We start from the raw sequence: 1,141 nt of genomic DNA, 5'->3' as shown, positions 1-1,141 counted from the left end.
ATTAGCAATAACACCAACCTTGCTGGTGTGGCAACTTCATTCCAAAGTTTTACTTTGCTCGGGAATACCAAGGTCACGCTTTTGCCGTTTTGAGTGTGATATTCGCCCTGTCCCGTGCATGATTTATTGGCGTATTTAATTCATTATCGATTCTTACTCATCTCCCAGCTGACATTTAAGCTGGTTAGCGGAAATTGTCATCTTCCTCCCTGTCATCTTTGCTTTTAGGTTTTAGAAACTGTATGCAAGGTGATTCTTGTGCAAACAGGTTTGGCCCAAATGTCAAAACACCTTTGTAAGAATCTTTTAACATTCAGGCTGGATCCCTTACGTACGTTATTATTATTATTATATTATATTATTATTCAGTAGATGAAACTGGAACAAGGCCACAGGGGCCATTGACTTGAAATTCAAGCTTCCAACGATTATTTCAGTTATATTATAAGTTCGTAGTTTTCCTTCATATTATTATTATTATCATCAGTTTTTCAACGGACTTATGTTCTTGAATTTTAATGTTTTATATGGGAAAACTATTATTGTGTGTATATGCGATAGTGATTTTGAATGTAGCTATCAGAGAATAATAATGAAAAGTTTGAAAGCGATATTTAATTCTAGTGTTTCTGATGTTCCTTATAGTTTTCCCTTGAGTTTAGTACCATGTGGGTTCATTTTGAGTGTACTGTGTTGCTAGTGAAATATGATTTTATTCATTCTTGTATGAGGGAATACAGACATAATATGGGAAGAGTTGTTTCTAGATGAAGTCGAATCAACCGTTAGTCTTTCTTATAGTGACCATATACCTACCTTCCCCTTTATCCGAGGCGTCCGTACAGTCGCTGCTTTCTTCTCATTGGACTTTGGCTTATTCTACAAATATTACTAAAGACATTGATCTTGACAGCTGCCCGACTGCACGGTGTAGCCTCATCTCTAGCCAAGCAGTTCGGTCATACTTCACGAACACATTTTTGGAGGTCGAGAGTGTAACAGTTTCGTAAGTCATTTATCTCACCCACTTCTACAGTAAAAATCATTAACATTACTCTTACTATTCCTTCCAGTCGCCAAGGTATTTTGGCTGCTCGGCGCATATGTCTTTCATGTTTAAGAATACATAGCATTATAGCAC

The sequence above is a fragment of the Macrobrachium rosenbergii genome, chromosome 27, assembly GCF_040412425.1.
Source record: "Macrobrachium rosenbergii isolate ZJJX-2024 chromosome 27, ASM4041242v1, whole genome shotgun sequence".
NCBI classification, from domain to species: Eukaryota; Metazoa; Arthropoda; class Malacostraca; order Decapoda; family Palaemonidae; genus Macrobrachium; species Macrobrachium rosenbergii.
Note: the sequence above shows the minus strand (reverse complement) of the source record.